The sequence below is a fragment of the Anomalospiza imberbis genome, chromosome 20, assembly GCF_031753505.1.
Source record: "Anomalospiza imberbis isolate Cuckoo-Finch-1a 21T00152 chromosome 20, ASM3175350v1, whole genome shotgun sequence".
NCBI lineage: Eukaryota > Metazoa > Chordata > Aves > Passeriformes > Viduidae > Anomalospiza > Anomalospiza imberbis.
Window position 1 is genome coordinate 6,512,569 of NC_089700.1, and position 25,027 is coordinate 6,537,595.

Sequence of the window (25,027 nt, forward strand, 5' to 3'; positions counted from 1 at the left end):
GATAATCCATCTTTCCACTCTGCTAACCAGTCTTTTAGTACTGCTCCCTTCTTATCCCTCCTACCCAGTTTTAGGAAACTGGGAACAAGTGGTAGTGCATGATGTTCCTTGAGGCTCATTTCCAATTCCTGGGCCCATCCAGGAAGTTTTTCTGGGTGTTGTTTTTGGCAGGTGTTTGCTGCTCTGAGTGTTGCACACCTGCCTCTGCTGGGGCAGCTGCTTCTCCCAAGGGGAATTGCTGCACATCCATATTGCTGGGTTTATTGTGCCATCAGCCAGAGCACTAGAGATGCAGGGTATCAATGCTCAAGAGCATTAAGATATCTTACAGGATCAGCTGAATGACCTTGAGAACTGGAACAGAAAATCAACTTAAAACAGTTTGTGTGAAAAGCCATTTATTTGAGGACTAATAAAAAACAACCCTCTGCTCTAAAGTGGATGCTCATTAGTGACTGAAGAGTTGGAGGGTTTTAATCATGCTTTAATCAGCTAGTATATGATAAAAACATCAAGCTATGTGAGGCAAGGTATTTCTAGTGTAGCTATACAAGTGCCACAGCATTATATAAGCCTCTGCTGTGAGATCTCATCTCGAATGCTATGTACAGCTCTGGCCTGCAATGTGGAGAGGCAAAAAAGAAACTCAGCTGGGGCGAGTACAGAGGAGGACTACACTGCTGAGTAGGAGAATGAGGATCTTTTTTAGGAGGGGCCTGGAAGAGCTAATATAGCAGAATGAATCCTGAGAGGGGCATATGATTTCCCACTTATATAAAAGATAGATGCCTCTATCTATCTTGCTTTCCTTCCCCTGATCATAGGCTAGAACTGCTGAAGGTAACTTGTTAATAAGTTGTTTGTTAATCCCAGGAAAGTGAGGGCAAGGAAGCTGTGGAAGTGTCTCCATTCTCCTTCCACCTCACTGCTAACTGACCATAGCCATCCAAACCCTGCAGCCACTGGCAGGAGCTGTGGAAAACTTCACAAAGGCTCTGGGCTCTTCTGACTATGCTAATTAAGTGGACTCACAATGCTAATTTGGATTTTTGGCAAGCTAGCCTGTGCCTTCCTTCCCCTCATCATAAATCTCCCCTGCTACCATCCAGGTTATTCTGGATGGCTTCAGCCATTACCTGGCCTGAATATGTATTTGCTCAATTGAAAGGGCTCTGGAATTGTTGGTAACTAGATCTCTGTGAGGTGAGGATTCCTGGGGCTGCTCGTGTTTTGCTTTAAATTAAATGTACACAGCAGAGATGAAACTGGGAGGCTGCTGCTTTGGAAAGAGGCAGGTGCCAAGGCAATTACACAAGAACATCGAGTTGTGCATGGCCGAGGGAAGATCTGGAGCGTGCTCTGCCGGGCCAGGTTCAGGTAGTTTGCTGTTTGTCTTAATTCCCCCAGGTGGGATTGAACTGTGTTTTCACTGGGCGTGAATTTTAAATGAGTTGTTAGTGACCCTTTACGAGTCCCTGGAGGGGAGATTCTGTTCGAGCCAGAGCGAGTTTTTTAAGATGCATCAGGTGGTTTGTTGTTTGTTTGGGGTTTTTTGTCCCCGAAGTCAAGCTTGGAGGAGTAATACATTCTCAGAGCCGTTGTAAGGAATAAATGGTGGTGTTAGATGGATCAGGAGTGACTGGTTGCTTTGTGCTGTGTGTGCTCTGCCTGGCAGCTGGGATGAGTGAGTGTGTGTGGGCTCTGTGTTCCAGCACGACGGGATTGTCCTTTTAGTGCAACGGGTGTGAGAGTGGAAGCTGCCGAGTCTGGTGTTTTGATCCCTAATTCCTGGTGATATTTACATTTGCTGCCCAAGATGCAAGATAACATCTCGAGGAGGGAAGAGTAACTTTGCTTCTGGGTCCTTTTTTTGTCACCTTTTCCTTTGGCCTCCTTGTTTTCCAGCCCTTGAACGAGTGGCCGCTTTGGAGAAGAGTGGCCACCCCACAGGGCTTCTCCCTCAGCCCTCAGGCGGCTGTAGGGCTGCTGGGGAGACTCTGATGGGAGAGAAAGGGAAATTTCACAGCACTTTGATATAAAAGGCTTAGGAAAAACGTGAAATGGACTGGGCTGCCTACTTCCAAAGCCTGCGTTCATGGAAAGGAGTGGTCTGCAGCGTATTAGGCATTATAAATACTGGAGTAGTGCAGTAAATATCAATAATCTTATTACAGGGAGTGGAAATTCTCTTTAATATATTATCTGTGAGGATGCAAGAGGCCCACAGACCTTCTCGCAGTTTTTAAAGTCTGTTTTTCATGTTTACATTTTTGCATTTCAATCATATGCATATTTAAAAAAAAAAAAAAAGTAGTTTGAATCGCCAGATGGATTTTTCATGAGGCCTGTTACGCATTTTTCTGTGTATTTTATTTGGATATTTAGGTGTCTGTGTTTGGGGGGTAGGGTGTTGTTTGTTTTTAGTTTTTTCCTGTTTATATTGCATTGATTTGTTGTTAAATTCAGCCTCTGTGCCATGCCAAAAGCGTGCCTTTGGGAGTGTTCCTCAGCTGTTTGTTGTGCTTTTCTTTTTTCCCATCCTTGTAAGTTATTTAAAATAAACTGGACACTTGCAGAGGCTTTTTTTTTTTTTTAAATTTGTCCCAAACATTTTGCCCTTTAAAGGGAGATTTTAAACAACAACAACATTAAAAATTTAAAAAAACCACCCTCCTGAGCTCCTTTTTGTATTGCCTGATGAAATTTTCTTTAAGGTCCCACGTGAAGATGTTACCTCTCATAGGGATGTAATTCCCAGGGATAGCCCAGGTTAGGATAAAGGCACTTGGGAAGCTGCACTGCAGAGGATGCACCAGAAAAGGGCTCTTTGCTCTGAGAGTTTATCCTCAGGAAAGTTGGCAGAGCAGAGCTGGTTGCTGGTTTATCTGATGGAGAAATGAAAGATGTGAACATTTGTCATGTCCACTCTGACATCACCGCTGAGCAATTAAGAGGAAGAAATCTAATTTTTTCTGCCATCAGTTTAGCTCTCGGAATTCCCCCATGGCTTATTGTACAAAAGGCTGAAAAATAAGAGTAATAATCCGATTTTTGTCTGTTTCTAGTGTTTTATGTTTTCCATTAAAGCCTTGCTGCTATGCTGCACTGACTTCTTGAACTGCAGGATCAAAAAATACTCCTGCCTTTGTTTTTGGTGAAGACCGACTCTGAAAAGGATAAATATTATTGATTGAGGTATTTAATACACTAATGAAACCCACAATTATTGACTGGGTAATTAATATACTGTCTAAAAGTAAAGTTTGACAGCGCATATAGAAAAGCAATATTGACTTGGGCTTCTCTGGCAAGGAGCCTCGCAGGTTTTTATTTATAGACACTGAAACACGTTCTTCAAGTAATGATTCAATCCCACTTTGTGCTTGCCACAAGCTAGAAGGCTGCCCTTCTTCTTGCTGACTGTAAGGCTTTCACATTAGCTGTGGGGAAGGAGAATTTTCAGCCTTCAACTTCGCTGCTCCTGCATTGGGTTTTGGGGCTGGAGCTGCTCTGTGCGCGCTGCTGTTTATTGCAGACTTTTCCAAGGAGCTTTCTGGTTTTTGAAAGCGAGTTTGGGGGCTTTTTTTGACTTGCTTTTGGGTTTGTTCACCTTGGTGAGTGGTGAAAGCCTGAGGGAACCAAGGGACAGCTTGGTGGAGCTGGGAGGGTTGCACTGGACAGAGGGTTTCCTCAGCATGGCTGCATTTTTGTTCTCGAAGCATCTTGTGGGGCGAATGCTCTGCTTTAGGCTCAAGGTGATACATGGTTTTGCTCTCAGCTTAAGTGGCCTTTCTTAAGCCTAGCAGCAAGATTAATCTTTCCCCTGAACTGACAGGTATCTGCAGCCTAAGGTGACTCTTGTCTGATCCCAGAGTTTGGTGATGCTCACACATCTCCTTTAGCCTTGCTGCTTTTCCCCTTGCAGCCCAGCCTTGTGTTCTTTGCTGCTGCTCAAGTTGCCGGAGACTGCATTTAGATTGCCAGGAAGCTGAAGCTGCATTTATAAATGGCTTTAAGTTGTTCCTGTGCCCCTGTGAAATGTTAAACTTCTTAGCACCAGGTGAAGTTATTTACATCCAACTCAGAAGCTGATAATGAAGGTTTTTTTAGATTTCAAGTGATTTTAAAAAAAACTTCCAAATCCCAAGTGTATCAGCTATGTGGTAATTGGAGCTTGTGCTGTCATTAAAAATGACAGCTTTCTCCAAAAACATTCTTAGTGCTTGTAAAATGCAGCTAACATAACCTATATTTAACTTGTATTAGCTAGAATTTCCTTTCTGTGCTTGCTTACTTTCAGAGCTTTGGTGTGAATACCAAGGTCCTGCTCTATTCCTCAACCAGGAATTATTTTACCTGGTTGGAAGAATAGAAAGCTTTTAACCAGGGTTGGGCAGAGGGTATCTCTGTGGTTTTCCCCATAGAAATTTTGTAATTTTTTTCTCCCAGCCAGCAAGAAGAAGCCATTCTTTGGGCAGAAAGAAGCCTTCAGCAGTGATGTGTGTGACAAGAAAGCCCAGGATGCTAAAGTCTGGGACAAAGCTCCTGTTCCTTAACCTCCTGAACAGCTCTTTTTTTTTTCCCCCCTTATTTTTTTTTCTCTTTTTTTGTCCCTCTGCGGTCAGTCAAAAACATTTACATGTCGAATCGTTAAGGCTCTGTCCCATAATTGAGATGCTGGGTGGCAATCTGCTCCCCTCCTCCGCCTGGAAGTGTTCCACACAGAGCCCTCTAATTAAACAGAAAATGGTTTGTCATGTGTAACTGCCTCTTCTGAATGTAACAAACTCATTTCAAGAGATGCCAACACCATCCTTATAGCTGTTTTAATAATCCTCTCTTGAATCAGAGAGGGCTCTAACCTCGTATTTCACTTCACCAGCTGTTTATTTTGCTGTTTGCTTGTTGATTTTTTTGGGGTTTTTTTTGTTTTTTTTTTTCCCCATTGCACTGCAAACGTGTAGACTCTTTTTTTTTTTTTTTTTTTCCTTTTTTTTCTATGTGTGTGCATGGAAATCCTCATTAAGAGTAACTGAGTTGAAGTCTGTGAAATAGTCAGTTAGGGCTGAGGCTTTTAAGCTTTACTATTTACAGTGGGAGCACGTGCGGGCTTTCGGCTCTGAGCCCTGTCAATCACCCCCGCCTGTCACGCCGGGAGGGAGCCCAAAAAAACTCCACTGCCAGCCCCGTTTGCTGGGGAACGGAGGTGTTTAGGCAGTTTCCAGAGCTAACATCTATTTTGCAGACAGATGTGCATGCCACAGCCACCCTCCACACACGCCTGTAATAGAAACCATTAGCTCCCCGCTCCCCCAGCGCGGGGGAGAGCTGCAGTGTGTTCTTAATGCATGAAGTGTGGTCTGGGTAGGACACAAATAGTGTAGCAGATTACCAGGTGAAATTGGCTTTTACCTCTCCCCCATCCTTCTCAGACACTTGCCTGCCAAACTTCAGCTTTTAAGTCGGTGCTCAAAGAAATTCTCCCTGTGTAAAAGGCCTCTTGCTGCCTTTTAAATTGGCTAATGTTTGGCAGAAAATCCGAATAGCGGGTACAGTTATTTAGTGCCTTCATTACTTACTGCCTGGAGACTTTCTCTGATATTAGTGGCTCCTGTTTATTCAGAGTGTGCTCATGTCTGCCTCTCTCTCCTGACAGCCTTTTAGGTAAGGGAGGACTTGTAGAAGATCAGGGCATAGCTTTGTGTCCTGGGACAGCACTTTTTCCTTGGACAGCTCCCACCTCCTGTACTGGAAACACAGACCTTGCCTTGTTGTAACAGCTTCCTGCATGGCAGCACTGGTTAGATGAGGAGCAGTGTTCTCCCAACAAGCCACGTTGTTAACATCCAGCCGGGATGTGAAAATCACTTCTAGGTTTATGTCTCTAAATATTGCGAGTATGATGCCACCATCTTCAAAAAGGGAAGGAACAGCAAGCTGACTCCTGTCAGTTTGTTAGAGCATATTTATAACTCAAATGCTAATTCCTGCTCTTGACTCATAATAGCTTCTGAATTCTGAATCTTTAAATTCCGGATCTCGTGTTTTGAGGTTAATCCATTCAGATAGATTGGGAAGCAGAATTTATAATTTGGAGAAGTAATGTCAGTCCTTCTTTGCTTCAGTCAGTCATTCCATGTTGGCTATAGGTCCCACCAGCAAGCCATTATTTGACCCTTCCTTATAGACTAGTCAAACCCAACATGTTCATTTTATCTGACTTCATCCTGCTGTTCCCTTCATACTCATACCTTGGCCCATAAGCTTAAGAATCACAGGAGCTGGCTGCCAGCACACTTGCCTGATTCTGATTTAACTCATTCAGCTTATTGTGAGCCTTAACCTATTTTCTGTGCTGTCTCCAAGTGTACAGCTTCTGCAAAGAGATTAATAATTCAAAAAAATATATCTTTAGTCTTCAAACTTCTCCCAGGCAGCAGTGCAGACTTAGAGGGTTTGAAGAAAGGAGTGGCATTAATATCCCACCTATCAGTGGACGTGGTCTTTAGCATCAGCCCTTAAGCCAGCCTTTGCAGTCAGAGCCTGGGTCACCACAGCTCCTGGCTGATGCTAAAGCTCCAGGAGCTGCCTTCACCTTGTAGGAAGCTTTGCTTGACTTGCTCTCGTTATACTCCGGTGTTGTATTGGATTTTGGGGACAGCGTGCTCATTGCCAAGTGAGACTGAAGGAAAAGAGTAACTGTGTTTTGATTTAGAATTTTAATTACTCTGCTTGGAAACAAATGCAAAAAGACGAAGCAATTTGAAGGTGAATTTCTTTTTGAAATTAAAACTTAGTGTCCAGTGGGTAGGGGTTTTTTCCCTCCTCAGTTAACAAAGCCGGTGAAAGATCACAGCATTGTAATGGTCCTGTTAGTGTCATTTCCTCTGATTAATGGGATGTCATCTGGTGTTAATGACTGGTCCAGTCCTCAAGCAGCCACCTATTCCCATGCTTTGCCTCCTCTTCCTTGAGCATTTTGAGGACATTGGGGATCTCAAGAGCAGGAGATGAGCCATGTCCCCTCTCCCAGCTCAGGCTTCTCGTTGAATTTACCAAACCTGAGGTGGTTGATTTAGCATTCCCCCTCAAGGGATGCTCCTGAAAATAAACTTTAGACTCTGCTTATACACCTTAGTTTATTGTGGTGGGTGCTAAGTGCTTACAGGGGGGGCATTCATCCCAATTGAAGCCTGCAGAACACTGTGTGCCAGCTGTGTGTGACTGCTCCCATAAATCCCCCTTCCAGGAGTTCCTGGCTGTGCACTTTATAAGTAGGCTTGTAGCAAACACCTTGCAATACATATTCATTATTTCAGCTTTGCCTAATGCATAAGGCTTGGGGATGGGGGGAGAAGGAAGTGGCTTCTTCTCACCAATTTATGTTCCCTGAGCTAATCCACCCCCCCTGCTTGGCACCGTTAACTTTTAGTTGCAATATTTTGTGTCTCGCAGAAGCAAGTTTTAATTGCACCACAGAAGTCCCTTTCTGCCAATAGTTCATTAGACTTCATGAATGCTCCAACTGCAGAATGGTCTCTCTGGATTAGCATCATCTTCCAACACACCCGTCCTGCTGGATCGCTGTCAGGTGAATTGATAAAAGAGTATTTCTGAACGGAGCCAAAAAAGTACTGGGGGTGAGATGCAACAACCTACAGGCTTCCAGACAAATGAGCAGAAACCAGGGAAAGCCATAATTCTGCATTCAGGACGTCACAGGCATGGCAGGAGCTTTGGAAGGTCTAGATTAAAAGGGAGCTATTTTTCTTCTGGAAATAGGAAGAAGGGATTTGGTGCCAGTCAGAAGCAAAGCCTACCCGAATCAGGCAGGAAGCAAAATTCACTGCAACAGTTCCTCCCAGAGCCAAGAGCAGCCGCAGTGCCTGATCAATAGGCAGAATCCAGAGGTGCAGGCTGGAGCATCTCTAATATGCCCACACTAATTAACTCTGAATTATCAGGTGTATATGTGAAACCTTTAAATGATCATCCCTGGATTTAGCAAGCACTTCTGTGCAGCAAAGTGTTGCCTGGGCTCTTCCTCTCCATAAAGCTGTTAGTGACCCTGGCTTGCATTTGTGGGGTAAGTGAGCTCCATGCTGCTGCTAAAGCTGAAGGTGATCCAGCAGTGCAGCCACTGGAATAACCCTTGGAAATAGGGTTTAGGCTATAAACCTTGTTTCAGCTATCTCATAAGAGCTGCTCATCCTGGGAGATAAGTCATGGTGTGCCTGTCTTTAAAAAATGACTGGCTCAGCTATTGTCTGCATAAAATCACCTTTGTTTATAGTGCATTTTTCTAATGGCTTGAGCAGCAGAGTAAAATTTAAATAAGTAATTATTGTGCAGAAGGCGCACGCTAAATGGAATGATTTCCCTGGCTGCTCTGCCCTTTTGGCTGCACTCTGAGCACGAGGCAACTCCCTTGGTAATCAGGTGGGTTCGACCAGGCAGGTTTTGGCAGCTAATGCACCTCTGCTGCGGGAGCTGGTCTGCAGCTCAACATCTGCCTAAGCAAATCAGCCAAATTATTGGTGCAACCCAAGGAAAACTCTAAAGTCTGAGGATTTTTTGGTTTGATTTTATTTTTTGGGAGGGTTCTGGGTTTTTTTTTTTTTGGTTGGTGGTTGTTGTTTTTTGTGGTTTGTTGTTTTATTTTTTTCCAAACTGAGAAATGCAAGAAGCACAGAGCTTGGGCTTGGATTTTTATCCGAATAACTTGATGTCCCTCCACAAACTGGCCCTTCAGAAAGCCACCAGCACTTCTTCCGGAGCCAGCAGGTGGAGCTTGAAGAATAGCATCAATATCCAACCCCATTTGTGCTAGAGCCCATTGAGTGGGAACTATCTGTGCTGAAATCCTGATTGAATAAAAATTGTTCATTATGCAAACTGTCTGGTTCAGTACACAGAGGCAGCCCCCAGGCACAGACCCCAAGTAGCTGCTTTCTCTTTCCCCAGATTAAAACATATGAACTGCTTTGATGTAATCTTATAACAAAGCCTAATGGACATTTTATATCCTCTGAAGTTGACTGTCATTTCTCATTGCTCTGCTTCCTCTGGCCTATTAATACTCCAACCCAGGGAGTCATCTGGGCTCTTTTTGCTCGCAAATACGGTACATTTCCCATCCATATTTAAGTTTTTTTATTTATGTTTAAATACTGTTAGATTACATTACAGTATGTTTAATCCCTTGTTTTTTCCATAGCTATTTATCATTTTAATGGAATGCTGCAGAATATTACATTGTGCAATGTGTTTAAATTGATAAATTGTATTAGAAAAATATTGGATAGGATTTTTAATGGTAAGTGGGGCTTTAGTAGATATATTTTCTCATTAGTAGAGTAACTGCACACAGACTGCATGAGGCTGGAATGTTAAGGATTTTGGGATAAGCTATATTTATGACTTATTTGACTAATTAAGGCACAATTTTATCATAAAGTTTTTCCCAGACTTTGCTGAGCAGGATGAAGGAGGAAAAGTTGCCCCAGTGCAGTTACTCTACAACATCAGTTGCCATAACAACTTCATGCAATACTATATTTTTACTTGAAATTCCTTTTAAGACTCACTTGCTGTAATAATTTGTTTCAGCTGTTAAAAGGCATGTTTCTCTTTGTGGTGGTTTCAAGGCTCTCATTACAGTAACAAAAAAGTGGTTGTATTAATATAGACTCTTTTCATTTCAACATATGCAAAAGTTCAATAGACTCCAAAAATAGAATTAAAGGGTGGAGGTGATGAATCTGCTATAAAATCTCTTCCAGTCTTTAGGAAAGAGGAATGGGTGTAGCTAGTGAAGGTGAACTTTATTAACAGCCTTATGGAGAGATGCTGCTGTTACTCCCTACCTGTAATTATTGCACCCAATGGGAAGCTAAAACTGTAGCTTCATGTTGTGCCTCCCTCTGCCTCGCATCACACCCAGGCGCCGTAACTTCCACGAGAGATGGGGAATGTGTTTGCTGTCCAAAAGAGTTGAGCCAGTCACCTTTCCAGGGCTGCTGTTGCTGTTTTGTGGAGCTGGTCCCAAAGTCTTTGCTCAGGAGAACAGCACAAGGGAGCATCAGCTCCTTCTAATGTAGCTGCACCCTTAAAATTCATTAAATAATCACCTCACATGAACATGTATTGTCTGGGTTTTGGCCATGGGCATACTAAAAGTGTAAAAACAATTTTCAGGCAGCCTGGAGCATCATCTGATTTCTGATTCTGATGTTAATTCAGTGGAGGGCAAGGAGCGCATGATAAGAAAGTTGCTCACTTTTATTTTTAACCCTTTCCCCTAACTTTGGTGACTGTTGCTTTCTTCCAGGAACACACTGTGCTGGAGCAGCCCCTGCCCATTGAGCCAGCCTTGTGCTGTTATAAATCCCCCATCTGGCTTCTGGCATCTCACGGTGCAGGCAGCAATTCCTCGAGCAAGTTCTTGTTCTAGTTCAGCATATGGACCCTGCTTCTACTGGTGCCAGGCAAATAACAAAGTTTTTAGCTATTTGGTTAATTGAGACAGTCAAAATACTGCTTTTTTTGGATCATCTCCAAGTTTCTCAGGTCCATGGAGCAAGAGGAAGAGGTGTCCTGATGGCTTTCCCAGGTGTTTTTCCTCCTAGGGAGGATGTGGAGGCAGGAGTTGAGCTGGTGTCTTGATTTCAGTGCTATTCAAGTGCCAAAGGATTGTGGCTTTTCTAACACAGCCCTTTTGGAGCAGGACTGAAGGTGATAAAACCACTTTTCTTCTAGGGCAGAACCAGTGTTTGTTTTCTGGAGCTGGGGGATGCAGAAAGCCTAAACCTTCCTTTCCTCCCTGGTTCCAGAATGTGGAGAGGATTTACCCTCACTGCAGGAAAGAAAAAACACCAAACTCCTTGAAATCTGTGATTATCCCTCCCCTCCATGTCTCTGACAGGATTCTGACTCTGCTCTGCCATTTTACAGCTCTCCAGCTGGATCTTAGTCTTCTGATACATTTATGACTCTGCTTTTTCCTGCCTTCTGGTCTTTTTGTTGCACCCTTTCCTAACCCTAATTCTCTCTGCTGAATGGAAAGGGTTAAAATGGTTGGGTTTTGCATCCGTTCTCTCTGTCCAGTTCCTACCCCGACCCCTGGATTTTTAATAGCAGTGGAGATTATGGTCATTTAATGCAGCCCCCTGCCTGCAGCAAAATCTTCATCAAGGTTTTCCTGCCGCCTCCCTCAGGCAGCTCATCTTGTTGTTTAATTGTCTTTAAGCTTTCTCACAGCTTCAGATTTTAACTGTATTTCCCTCAAACTGTAACTGTGGCTGAGTTTTGTGGCTCAAGAGAGTGACCCCTTTACAACTTGGTGTCTGTCAGCCCTGGCTGTGAAATTTGGGCAGGGCAAATTATTTTGGGTGAGTAGAGATGATAGAAAAGGGCATGTCTCACCATGAAAGATGAATAATTCCTTTGCCTTTTACTCCTTGTTGTAGTAACATTATTCCTGAGGAATTTTTTTGCTGTTTATGTGATTGTCAGATGTGATTCCATCAGAATTACAAAGGAATTCAGCACGAATTAGTGGCCACTTAATGTTACAGAAAGCTGTGATGTAAATGTACTCCATGATCTCATCTACAACTCAGTCCTTAGCAGCGGATGCTTCAAGGTAGATTTTTTTCCTAAAGTGGTCATAAATTGCAACCAGTCATTGGACTCCCTCCAGTCCTAGAGCAATTACTGGGCCAGTTCAGCTGAAGGGTTTGATCAGGTGTTTTACTAGCAGGATTTTATTTCACTAAATGAACATCTCCTAAAGAACCAGGAATGTAATATTTACACCTTAAAGTGCTGCTGTAATGGCGCTGCATTTAACTTCAGTAGGAGACCAGGAATCCTGTGGTAAAATGCCTGATAACTGCTGCATTTACCAGGGGGATGAATTTATAGCATTTGAATTCCTCCAGCAGAACAAAGGGCTGTATTATAAAAGGACCCTCTTCTCCCTAACAAAAGCTTTGGGCCAAGTCCTGTTTCCTTCTCTAGGAGACGTTGTGGTGTTGCTTTGTATCACTGCAGTTGTTGCCTTGCCTGACTGCCTGGGAATGTTTTGGATAAGTAAAAAGAGAGGGGGTGTCATCCTTCTGGTTTACCCTCCACAGGTTGTGTGTTATTTAATCCCATGTGCAGATTCTGGGAGAGATTCTGTGGCTGCTGCGTGCGAGCTCGGTACGTGGCGAGGCGACGGAGGTGGGATTCAAATCCACCTCCTTCAACCTGGAGCACCCATCCTCCCTGCAAGCTGGAACGCCCATGGCACAGCCACAGAGCTTTCCAAAGGCTGTCCCTCATCCCTGGGCCAACCTGTCCCTTCCTGGGGCTCAGGATGAGCATGCTGTAAACCATTGCCATCTTTACTCCTGGCTGGTGGTGCCACCTCTGTATAAATAACTTCTGTTATGCAGCTTCCCTTCCCCTCTATTTTCATCCACTGGTATTAATAGTAGCTAATTATTGTTTTTACTATTAGGTCACGTGTTGTAAATACACTAAATGTGGATCGTGTCCCGTGCGTGCTGGTTTGGGTGCTAATGCCTGGATCCTGCCTCTTAACATGCAGACTAATTGCACTGCTCTGCCTGGCATGCTATTTTTTGGGATAATTGCTCCCAAAGTCTCAGCATTTTAATGTAGTCGGTATTACATGGTCTGGCTAAAAATTGTTCTAAGCAAACCTTGGGTCCTATCCCAAAAGAAATCACAGCAGAACTTCCTGGGAAAAAAAGGGGGTTTTCCTCCTCTCTCTTTCCTCTTCTCTTCCCTGCAGTTCACTGTGCTGGGATTACTGGGGTGGCAGAATCCCTCAGAGCAGAGCCCTGCTGTCACTCTGCTGCCTGCGTCCATGGGTGGCAGTGAGATGAGTCGCTGACAACCTGGTCACTGGTGAAAAACCTTTTTAATTATTTAAGTGGTGGTAAACGCCTGCTCTTATTGGTATGGGCATAAGCTGCAGCTTCTCTAATTTTCCTCTTTTATCTCTCCTGGAAGAGCTGAGTGCCTGCTCTCTTTGGCGTTGTGTTTCCCTAAAGAAAGCTGCTTTGAAGAAGTCGGCTCCCTGCTCAGGATGCTGATGCGAATGAGTCCCTCAGCAAACAAGTTTCAGGCTTTTACACTAAAAGCACTTGAGGGTTATTTGTGAGTGTAATGTCAAGACAGCCTAATGGGAGATATGAGCCCCGCTCAGGTTTAAACCACGCAGCACTGTGAGCTTCCCAGGTGTGATCTTAGTGCTGATTTTGCCTTTTTCTCCACTTTCCATTTGGGAGATGGAATAAAGCAAAATCCCGCGTTGCCTTTCGCAAGGAGACTGTCTCCTCTACTGACAGCTCCAGAAGAAACCTTCCTGCTGCTCTGTGGGACCTTTGCCTTCCCCCTCTCAGGCCAGGAATGCAGATCCTGCTCCTTTGCAAAGGGAATGCTTTGTGCATGGATGTGTTCACTCCATCAGCAGCTGATTCTGGTAATAAGCAAGTCTTACACCCTGGGCTGTGCTGCTGCAGAAGAGCTAATTTTCCTCCCTTTCCCATTCTTCGGGGCACAGCAGAACATATGTGCTGTTACCTCTTAATTCTTCTGTGGAGCATTAGGACTAATAAAAACCTTTCAGGGTTTCTGATGTGAGAAGCAGCTGCCATTGCATGCTAAAAGAAAAAGACTGATTAAAATAAAAAGCCCCACGTACTTCTCCAAGTAACAGGGACAGGGAAAGAGTTTGTGACCCCCTCCTGTGGTAGGTGACACTCTTCTTTGCTTGACTAATTGCAGCAGGGCTGCATACCTGGGTGGTAACAGGGACTGAGTGGCGGCTGTACCCTTTAAATAACAGAACATTGAAGTGTCATTGCTTTCATGTTTGTCTACTTGCTTCTAATTATTGAAGGCAGCTGACTTTAAAGCATAGGCCATTTCCTCCCCTTCCTGCAGCGGGGTCATAACAGCTTGTTTATACACTCCTAAGCTGGCTTGCTGCAACAGATTGTGACTTTAAATAGAAGGTTGCTAAGAGTGAGGTAAGGGTGCTGGGAGAAACGAGCTTTCTCTAAACAAGTCACTTGGTATTTCGGGGATCTGGGAGCAGCAGGCAAAAACGCATCCGTGGAGAGGTGCGGGCTGGGCGGCGCTCGTTGGCGGTTGGTGTAACAACACAGATCTGTGCATATGTAGGTATATCTGCTCTTTTAGAAAGCACAGGGGAGTGTGATCGAGCCAGCCATGTCCTGGGGAAACCTCGCCCAGGATTTTCCTGGACCATCTCACGAGACTGTGCCATTACTAGTTATTTATTCATCCTCGGCAAATGCCAGTAGCTCCTGTTTGGCATTGGGCTGAATATCAAGAAAGTTGATTCATTGACTTGAAAAAACAAAACAAAGCCTACACTGGACAAATGCTAGAAAATATGTATTGGTAAAGAGGTGGACTGAGTGATGAACATATTTTCTATCTCTCATTTCTCTGACTCATGGCCCAAACTTAGCGCAGATTTTATCTTATCAAAGAATTAATTACCCACATTCTTTAATTTCATATATATACAGTTTGAGATTGTTTTTGTCTTCAAATGCCTCTTATCCTCTCCCCAGTAGACTGTTGCTGCTAAATAGATGGGATTATTTTCTTGGTGGCCACGCCAGATTTATTTATACTGTTAAATCTGCATGAGGAGTTGGGGTGAAGACAACTATCAGACTGTCAAATTTAGCTTTACCCCCTTGGATTTAGTCCCTGGCAGGCTTCTGCTAAAGTCTTGGAAAGTAAAATTCATTAGATGAACCTTAGCATGATTTTTCCATGGCTCTGATTTTAATCAAAGTGCGGATTTGAAATTGTTTTATCGTTAGAATCTGTTGACTGAACGTCAATGCGAAGCAATTCCCCCCTGCCTGGTGTAGAGATGCATCCTGTGTGCTTAGGTAAATCCCAGACTGAGGGAGTGGAACAGCAGAAAGGGTAGAAATTAGCCTCTGAGGTCTGCAAATGCACTGCAGGCTGATGTCTCTCTGCATTTCAAGGACTGAGGTTCAATTGCAAGGCTGTTCTTCTGCTTAGCCATAATGGGCAACCTAATCAATTAAAATGGTCTGCTCTTAAGCCATTGCAGAAGGGGAGGCTTGTTTCTAGTAACTGCCTTGCAAGGTCTGAAGGATGCGGGTTTAACACAACAGCCTTTTATCTCCAGATCTGCAACATCAAGGCGCTGTGTTACACCCGGGTACCTGGCAGCACAGGGAAGACAGATTCTGGGGAAGCTCTTTAGTAGGTTACTAAAGAGTGGTTTTGCATAAGGCAGCGGAGTTGGTTTTCTCTGAAGACCAATTTACACAAGCCCCAGTGACTGCAGTGAGCCTGGAACTCCCAAACCTCCGGGCTGCAGCTCAACATCCTAAAAGATATTGAGGCACCAGAGGAGAGCTGGAGGAGGGTCACACTCACGCCAGGATTTTTTATACTTCGAGATGGAAGCCTGTGTGTTTAAGAGCTTGCTTTAAGAGCCTGCATGCCCGTGTTTTCCATAATACTTCCTGATGAGATCCGCGCTGGGTGTACACATTTGAATTTTAAGAGCTTTGCTTTCCAGGTCAGCACGGTGCCTAACTCAGACCCAGCTTTCTTGTGAATGAAAAATTAAAAAAAAAAAATTAAAAAAAAATACAGAGTAAGGCGTTGTGTGTGCTGCTCTGGTCTGGGCGTGCTGACTGCAGCATGCTCCTCTGGGTCAGTACAGGGCTCATCCGAGGCTGCAGGTAACCCCCTTGCCTGGCCAAAATCTGCTGCGTGACAGGCGGCAATTTTGTGTGCTCGCAGAACATTTTATGTGCTCGCAGAACATTTTGTGTGCTCGCAGGCAGGACGAGGTCAGAGCGTCCTGGCGCCGGCACCGGCGAAAACCGGGAGCACCCGGGCTGGAATTGGCGGCTGCGGTGATGTAAGGAGCGGTGTAAGGCAGAGGGGAAGCCAGACCCTAATGACAGCTTCTGCCTGCTCGCCGAATTCTGCATAGAGATCAGCACTTCCAGCAACAAAAGAAAGTAGGTCAGAGGCAGGTCCCCCTCGCCGCCTGCGCTGGAAGCACATGTGTTGGATTACACGCCTGCAGATGGAGGCAGGAGTGAGTGCGATGGGTGTTTTTCCTTCGGGAAGGTGCTTGTGAAAGCAGCGCGGTGCTGTCGCTCCCACCGTGAGGTTTTTCGTGGAGCTGCTGCATTCCCGATGCTTGGGGAGATCGGGGACCTATTTGTGTTCTAAAGTTCTGGGGGGAGCTGCGCCCTGGTTTGGGGAGGGGTGAGGCATCTGGGTGTGCTCCTGGTCCCTGCCCATGCTCTGGTAGCCTGATGCTGAGCCTCTCCTTGCCTTGCTGCAGCCATGAAACTCCAGTTCTACTTGAACGATTACCCGGCACGTTAATTGGGACTCCCGCTATGATTAAAAAGAAATTTCAGATTAAGCCAGCCATGCTGTAGAGCTCAGGAAGAAAACATCTCTTTATAAACACAGCAGGAATGTGGGGACTCCATTATTACTATTTTCTTTTAACTTTGAAGAAGCTGGCTCTCTCTGCTGTTCAGACCACAAGGAGACAAGTGTGGCCATCTCTCCACCACGGTCAGAGCTGAGCGGAAGGGATGCTTGCAGGGAGATGAAATTGCAGGGTGTTTCTTCTTCTTTTTTTATTTGAACTTAATGTGATAACCATAATGGATTTATCTCTGGAGATTTCAGATCCTGTCTATGGGAGACTCAGCCTCTGCCACTCCTAGGCAGAGCTCAGGGGAAGTTCTGTACAAACCAGGTGACTGGGCAAGTGTGGTCCTGGCTCCAAGGAGCAAAATACGGTGTTTAGTGTATTTAATTCATTACACACCCTTTGCAGTGCTGTTGTTGGACAGCTCTGAGAGTGTCTCCAGCTTGCCTTGTCCCTGGGGAACATCCCAGGTGAGCAGCATTTGATTGTTGGTCCCATTGGACACCACTGGGCAGGTGATGTGCTCCAAGACTCCTGATACTCTCTTCAACTCTCAAATATTTGCCCTAGTTATTTTCAGTTTGGAAGGCTGTAATGTTTCCAGACAAAATCCAGCCCTCCTCCTCCAGACACTGCCTTTCTGATGGAGAACATCAGCTGAGGGTGTCTTCTCCTCCTCCTCCAGTGGAGCTTTCTGTGTGCAGTGGCTGAGGCAGGAAATCCCGTTCGGATGCGTTCCCCCTTGGCAGGGGCACAGGGAACTTCCCCCTGCCCATCACGCAGCAGGGGAGCAACTCCAGCCCTTCCAGAGCACCAGGAGATAACTGTGTGTGTTCAATATCCAGAGCAGGAATCTCTGTGGGTCTGCAGCTTCCCAGCCCTGCCTTTGCTCTGTGCTGGACTCGCTGAGCCAGTAGGTGAGGGCAGCAGTAGATTATCCCCCGCTCCCCCCTGGATTTTTTTTCCCTTTAAACTTACCCTTTGGTGTTCCATCTGAAGCAGCATGAGGTGAGTAAACTCCACTGCTCAAAATAAGAGTGGATAAGCTCAGTTTACTTGCATTTATTCATGACTTCACCACTCCACTGGGGCCTGAAAATCAGAGCCAAAAGGAACTGCAGTGAAAATTGGCCTACATGCAATGGCTTTAAATAATCTGCCCTTTTGCTCTAGTTCTGGGTTGAGATGTGCTGGAAGCCTGAGGAGCTGGGATCTGCCTTGATGTAGGAGCTGCTTTTTGTTTTCTTTCCCTGGTGTTGGTTTCTCTGTGTACAGTGCTACTTGGGGGAAGTTACAAAGTGGGGGGAAAAGGAAAAAAATCTGCTTGAAAAATGCTGTATTTAGTGCATGACTAGGAATTGCCAGAATCCGCACAATGAATTAGCTTTTATTTCCAAAGCGGTAAAAAGAGAGAAAATAGAAATAAAGTGAGCAGCCTATGTCCCAAATAATGACACCTGGGAACAGACTATTGTACTGGACTAAAAAACATTGTTCTGCTAGAAGAGGAAGAGCTCATGCTAATAGTGAATTCTTGTTTGCCCTTACATTTGTGCAGACTGTTAAGGCAAATATGATTCCCAGATGACGTGTGGTACATGCATGTGCCTGACACTTGCACCAGGCAGGGAAGGAGTCACGCAAGCCATCGGAGAGCCGAGAGCTCTGGGTGAGGCTCAGCTTCAGCATCTGAGCAGAAATAGAAATGGATCCATCTGCAAACCAGGTCATTGCCGCTCTTGTGCTTTTTCTCTTGGGCCCCCTTGAATCACATCATGATTTTCTTCCCCCCCCCGCCCCCAGCTCCCTGCAGCTGGGATTACTTTTCACATACTCTGCTCACATAATTGGCTCTAATAATTTCTCAGCTCGCAAGACAAATATGTCCACCTTTCCCCTCTCAGGGCTGCACACACCCACTCCAGCCAGCACGTATGCCCTCCTTCCTGCTGCTCCTGCCTCTCCTGCCTCCCTTCTCTCTCCCTGCTCTAATCTCGAGAATTCCCATCTTTCTTCCCGGAGATCCACTCAGTTGATGGCTTGGTGTGCTGTGCAGCTCCTTCATGCAGATGTCCTTGGCTGGTCCCAGCTCTGCTCCTCACCTGCCTGCAGGAAGGGGATCCTACAGGCACTCAGGGAGATGGAGCCTCACAGGAGGAGGTGCTGTCAGGCAGGGCTGCTCTGTGCCTCTCTGCTCTCTGGATGCTGGCACCGACATTTCAGGGCAGTGCTGTGTCAGCAGCACATGTGGAGAGGGATTTTGGAGGTTTCCCATCTTTACTCCAGAGAAAACCCCTCCAGCTACCCAATGAAGTCGGTGGCCCGGGGTCCTGCCGTGCCAGCTGGAGTGCCAGGGAGCTGAGGCAGGCTGTTAACATCCTGTGGTATATTTAGTTCAGGTTTAACAGGGGCTCCATATGTGTGTGTTCTCTTGTTTCCTTTTGCTTTCTACGTGCTAAGTAGATGCAGGGAAGAATGGAGAAGTCTTCCCGTGACAACGAGGGTGAGGTTTCGCTGCTTTGTGTTCTCTCTCCTTTGCGGGGATGCTTCCCCAAGCTGTGCCTTTAGGAGCTGGAGAGGAACAAGTGGCCCAGGGACTCCTTCTATCAGGGATCCCTGAAAAAGTAGAAAGGGACATGATTCTCCTGGGAGCGGGGCACACAGCGCTGTGGAACAGGACCCTGCATGCAGCCAAGCAGATTTTGCACATTTGGTCCTTCCCAGGTTCCTTTGGTGCCAAAATAGTGCTTTTTCTCTTAAATTATTATCTTTTACATTTTTATATTTCAGAGGGAGGTTAAGGCATGAGTTGAAAATCACACAGATAGCCTGTGATTCCCAGGAGGGGTTCCAGGAGGGCTTATTCTGAGCACACGAGGGCATGCAAGGCACTTCATGAGACAGAACACGCAGAAACGCTTCCTCAGAGAAGATGTGTGAGGAGCCAACACCTTTGATTATGGGATATTTTAGCTGTAGAAGGAGTGACTGGGGGAATCACGATAAAAACCTTTTCCAAGGAGAGCAATTTGTATGCACTATTGAGAAATCAGGCCTGAGAGAAGTTTCGCAAGGTCTATAGGAAAAAAGAAATAACCAAGTCATGCTGGTAGGCTCAAAGTGGAGGTGTTAAATCTCATCTAAGGGATGGGGAAGGTGCAGACAAGTCCTGTGCTGGGGGTGCTGCGGTACCTGCCCAGGTGGAGAGGGATCACCTGGTGCAGCTCAGATTGAAGCAGACAAATCCATCTCTAGGGATGGCAAGCCTTGCTGGGAGTGGGATCTGCTTCTCTGGGGAACAAAGTGTGTGGATGTGGGGGAGAAATGGAAATCTTCCTGGGCAAGTCAGCAAATAGCCAAGAGTTTCATTATTCCATAACAGCCTCAGCAATCCTCAGCCTGTCATATGAACAATTCTGTATTTTAATAGAAGTGTTTTGCTTTTGACCATGTGTGGCAGAGCAGCCCCTGAAAAGCAGGAGAGTTTTCACTGTTTCCATCACATTTTGGGTATCCTTCAGCTCCATTTGTTTAAATCTCCTGCCCCACAGGCAGGTTTGGGTGAGGTGCTGGAGCCTCGCAGGACGTAGTTTTGGCAGGATGGATGTTTGAGACACCAGAGATGTTCTGTTAGCCAGGACATTACTGCAAACCACGATTTGGTACTTAGATTTGAGACTCTGTAAGTACAGAATAACCCCCACCTCCTGAAGCTTCCAGCAATGCCTTTTGTCCCTCAACAAGATCACGGGTTGGGTTGCAAAACACTGATTTCTGCCTGGATCCCCAGAGAAGAGAACTTGACTCTTTTCATCCAAACGAGACCTGTAACTTTAAACCCATGCTTTAGCATCCTCCTTTTAGGAGGATTCAGAGCATCTGGCGGGTGCTGCAGCGTGTTGGCAAAAGGAGACCACAAACAAATGGAGAGGAGAAATGGAGAAGAGGAAGGAAATGTTGAGCAATGTTAGGAAGTGTTTCACAAAGCAGCTGGCAAACAACGCCTGCCTGACCCTGTGCCTGTCTGCAGCACCGGGGCTGTGACAGCCGACTCCCTGTGAGCTGGGAGGGCAGGAAGCTGTCCATAAATCAAAAGCACCAAGAATATCGAATTTGTTTATTACTTAGGGTATTACATGCTGTGTTTGACTCGTGTGGCTATCTTGCTTAGTTTCTTTTAGCTGTGTTCCCTAAAAAAACCCCAAAAATATGTTGGAGCATAACTACACCATTCCTTTTATCCTTAGATTCTTTCTCTCTTTTTTTAATTTTTTTTTCCCCCAGAAGATAGCAAGGGAGCTGTGGTGGAGCTGGTGGTGTTAATGTTCTGCAGCAGGAGTGAAATAGCCTGGAGATGTACAGCAAGAGCAGGGGCGTGTGCCCTAAATAGGAGGGTTAAACAGGGCTTATTCTGAGGGAAGCAGTAATTGCAGCTTGCGTGAAGCAGTAATATTCTTTTGTGCATTATTTACCCAGGAACATCTGCTAATACATATACATTCTCCGGTGCATGTAAACAACCTGTGCAGGAGGAGGATTAGGAGATTTATAAAAAAATTAGAAGGAAGTTAAAAGGGCAATTAGAAGAGCAGAAAGAGATATTGAGCAGTGAATTAGGGAGGATATTTTAACACACAATCAGAGCTCCCCGAGACGTATTCAGAGCAGAGAGAAGGTAAAAGAGAAAATTGGCCAATTACGAAATGATAGCGGGGAATTGGTGACATGAGAGAAGGTAATGGCTGATTTGTTAAACAGTTATTTTGATTCTGTTTTCACAAAGGAGGAAGAGGATGGAGGAGCAGCTCCAGAAAGGACTCAGGCTGTGCGGATGAGGGTGGGGATGAGCCTGCAGAGAGATAAAGATGCATCTGCAGAGTGGCTGGGCATGGGGAGAATTTCACCCGTGTTCACAGGGTGGGGGAAAAATTGATTTACTGAGCAGCTATTTCCAGCAGGGAGCTGGGTAACGAGGGACTTGCGTTGTTCACCAAATCGGCTTCCTCTGAGTGGGGACCAGAGAGGTGGTCACTGAGCTGACACATCCTTCTCCCTGCTCAAGGCTGCTTCTCTGGCAAAGGGGAGGACAGAGATGGATGGGGACCCTGGAGGGGTGCTGCTCTGGGGCTGTTTTTATGTGGGCAGCGATGTTTTTGGCTCATCAGCGTGACACCTTCCCCAAAAACACACATAGCAGAGCGTGAGCACCTGTGTCCTGCTTTCAGAGTTCCTTTTGCTTCCATCTCTAACCCAAAAACTCCAATGCAGTCAGGAATACAACAGCATCCCTGGAATCACTGTTCCCACCAGCACTGGTGTCGGTATCTCGTGTTTCTCCAAAGCAGGGATGAGCTCAGGGGCTGCTGGATGTGATAAGGGGGGCTGGGGGCACAAGGGGTTGGTGCTAACCAGCAGGAGCTCACGGAGATAGTGATGAAAGGGGAAATAATCTTGGTAATGGGAAATGGGCTCTTGGGAAGTGTTCCTGGGGGAGTGGTTGAAGCTAAGACAGGGAAAGAATACACAGGCAGGGGATTTAGGGAAGGATAAACTTGAAGGATTGCAAAAAAAGTGTTATTTAGCTGCAAGAAATGTGAAGTGGTGCTTTTGTTCCGCTCTGTCCCTCTGAAGGGGAACATGTCACAGAGCAACTTTCTGAGACAAAGGAAATAGTTTGGAATTGGTGCAGGGGGGCTACAAGCGTGGTCTGGGAAGTGAGGGGGAATACAGGAGAAAATGTGGTCTCGTGGTGTTGGTTTAGGCTGATAAACTAAAAATTTATTCTCAGTATCCAAGAGGTGTTTGGTTTTTCATCCTGCCTGGGAGGATAAAAGAGATGCAGTGTTGCGTGGTTTCTGATTTCATAGCATCTACGAAAAGCTCTATATTAGCAATTATGGGATGAAACTGTGGAAAAGTGGTACAAAGGAGAGAAAATTGGCTCCGACTCAGGAAACGGGATTCTGCCGCTGGGAGTGAGTTTCCAGAGGCACAGTTTGGGGTCTCTTCTGGGTTCTCTGGTGTTTATTTTTTTTAATGGAAAGGATTTGCATGAACAGCCCAAAGTCAGAGTGTTAAAGCTCACTGATGGAAGGAAGGGGAAAGCAGCCACAGCGACAGGGACGGGTCTCATCTTCCAGAGCAGCACAGACTGGAGAACTCTAAACGAAAGGCAAATTGATGAACAAATAAAGGCTCAGGTGACATTTTTCCCAGGGGAGGTGTGTGGAGCTCACAGCTGAGCTGTGGGGAGCTACTTGGCAGTGTCTGCCCAGGCAACAGGGCCTGTCTGCCCCTGCCCTGAGAGGGGATCAGGGCACATCCAAAGGATGAGCTTGTGATAGGAGCATGGAAGGGTTTAGAATGTATAGAATCATGGAATCATTTAGGTTGGAAAAGACCTCTGTGGTGATAAAGTCCAAAAGTTAACCCAGCACAGCCAAGGCCAGTAAACCACATCCCCAAGTGCCACATCACAGGTTTGTTAAATCCCTCCAGGAATGGGGACCCCAAGCCAGGTGCCCTTGGCCTTCTTGCCCACCTGGGCTCATGTTCAGCCAGTGTTGACCAGCACCTCCAGGTCCTTTCCCACTGGGCACCTCTCCAGCACTGCCCCAGGCCCGTAGGGGTTGTTGTGACCCGAGTGCAGCACCTGCCACGTGGCCTTGTGGAACCTCAGCCCATCGTTCCAGCCCAGCATCACCTCAAAGTGGCCCTGGTGCTTCCCACCACTTTGGGGATCAGCTCTCTACCCCTGCCAGACACCTTGGGCATCTGGGAGCAACTCTAATGAGATCCCAAGTTTCTCCAACTTATCTCCAGCCTGAGTCAGACAATCTCTGGCAAGTCTGGGTTGTACCTACGTCTGCTCGACCGGAGAGCTGCTGCTTCAGAGGAGAGGGGATTTCTGCCGGGCCTCAGAGCAACATTCAAAATGCATGAAGACATGCTGTAGGAAGGAGCTGGGGAAAAGACACATGAGCACGAACCCAGGGCCGTGGTGAGCTGAACCATGCAGGTGGGAAGTTCGTTATCGAGCCTGAGTGTCAGAGCATGCCATAAAAATTTAGTTTATCCTCAAAGAGCTGTGGTCGTGGAAGAAGGATGGGAGCAGGGAGGGATGGCAGCTAAGGAGGAAACAGGAGGAATATCAGGAACCTGTGTGTCCTGGTTTGGGCTGGGTTAGTCGATTTTCTTTCTAGGAGCTGTCGTTTGGGTTTGGGATGAGAATAATGTTGCTCAGCAGTGCTTGCCCTGAGTCAAGGACTTTTCTGCTCCTCTGAGGATGCTGTGGGGCACAATAAACTGGGAAGGGACAGCTGATCCCAGTTGGCCAAAGGGATATCCTAAACCAAATGGAGTCATGGTCAGTTTATATACTGAGGGCCACTGTTGAGGGACTGGCTGGGCATCAGCAGGTGGTGAGGAACTGCTGTGCATCACTTGGTTAGCATATTCAAATTCTATTGTTGCTATTATTATTATTTCTCCCATTTCTGTCCTATTAAACCAGCCATATCTCAAGCCATGAATGTCACTAGTATTTTTCCCAATCCCCTCCCCCATTCCAGCATGGCCGTGTGGTGTTCAGCTGCCTGCCAGGTTAAACCACAACGCCATGTCAAGAGACATCTCCTATTTAGCAGTGTATCATGTCTCCCTTCTGGTTTTTAAACAGTTGCCTTTATCACTAGGAGTTAGAGCACTTGATTGACAAGGCTTGTAATACACCATGGAGTTGCCTTTATTTTTCCTACATGTTAAAGGAAAAGATACTAAAAATACAATTATGGTTTTGAGCCAGGCGTAGTCTGTTCTAATATAATTCATCTCAAAGACTATCCACCGTGCCTGCTGCACCCAAATCATTTATAAAACATTAGCATCTCCTGTGCTGACATTTCACTCCTATATTACAGGAGTTACACGCAGACTTAAAAAAAAATTAATAAAGTGCTTCTCTTCTTCATTCTCCCACTGAGAGCTTTGATTTCCAGAGTATGAAACGAAATAACCAACATAACAACATGCTCCACTTCTGAGGGACAGTGCCAGACTCATTCAGTTGCTATTGGTTATAGAGAGTAGGACATGAGGGAGCTATTTCAGATCACGGATTATTTGTTCTGGCTGCATTGGACATCCCTTTAGTGGAGCTTTAGAGCCCTGTAGACAGAAAAGTTTGGGTAGGAGCTGGAAGGCAGAGGGCTTGATGAAGTAACCTCTTCCTTTCTCCTCCCAGAATTACTCTTGCTATTCCCCAAGAAGGGCATCTAAAAGAGAAGCATCCAAGCCTCTGGCTTTCCTTGCTTGCAAGATGGACAGAGGAGGCCATGCCCCTCCAGCTTCCCACTCTCACCATCCAACTGCTCGTAAACACAAGTGCATCGGGGAATTTTCTGCTTCTCTTTTCAGTGGGAGTTTCCCTTTCCATTTCCAGATACCTCCAAGGGATCTGCCACTGTGTAAATAACTTGTCCCCTTCCCCACAGTGGTTGGGAGGGCAGATTTCTCCAACGAGCCCATCCT

The 25,027-nt window shown here is 45.8% G+C and overlaps 1 long non-coding RNA gene across 1 annotated transcript; it reads left to right on the forward strand.

The window, feature by feature from the left end:
• Positions 1-299: 299 nt before the first annotated feature.
• Positions 300-11,617, forward strand: LOC137485742 (uncharacterized). Its single transcript, XR_011005448.1, has 3 exons — positions 300-1,377; positions 7,456-7,591; positions 10,331-11,617. It is a non-coding gene; the product is annotated as an uncharacterized lncRNA (long non-coding RNA).
• Positions 11,618-25,027: the final 13,410 nt, after the last annotated feature.